Below are 540 nucleotides of genomic sequence, written 5' to 3'. Positions count from 1 at the left end.
GTGTGATCTTACATTATTTCTGTGACCAGTCACAGGAGGGCCTTTCCGCCCCCCATGGGGTGAGGGACAAACGGCAGAGGTGTGATCTTACATTATTTCTGTAACCAGTCACAGGAGTGCCTTCCCGCCTCTCACGGGGTGTTGGAAAAGGGGCAGGGGTGTGATCTTAAATTATTTCTGTGACCAGTCACAGGAGGGCCTTTCCGCCCCCCATGGGGTGAGGGACAAACGGCAGAGGTGTGATCTTACATTATTTCTGTAACCAGTCACAGGAGTGCCTTCCCGCCTCTCACGGGGTGTTGGAAAAGGGGCAGGGGTGTGATCTGACATTATTTCTGTGACCAGTCACAGTAGGGCCTTTCCGCCCCCCACGGGGTGAGGGAAAAAGGGCAGAGGTGTGATCTTACATTATTTTTGTAATCAGTCACAGGGGTGCCTTCCCGCCTCCCATGGGGCGTTGGAAAAGGGGCATGGGTGTGATCTTACATTATTGCTGTGATTAGTCATAGAGGTGCCTTCCCGCCCCCCACGGGGCGTTGA

The sequence above is a fragment of the Belonocnema kinseyi genome, chromosome 1 (assembly GCF_010883055.1).
Source record: "Belonocnema kinseyi isolate 2016_QV_RU_SX_M_011 chromosome 1, B_treatae_v1, whole genome shotgun sequence".
Taxonomy (NCBI): domain Eukaryota; kingdom Metazoa; phylum Arthropoda; class Insecta; order Hymenoptera; family Cynipidae; genus Belonocnema; species Belonocnema kinseyi.
This window is presented reverse-complemented; position numbering follows the sequence as displayed.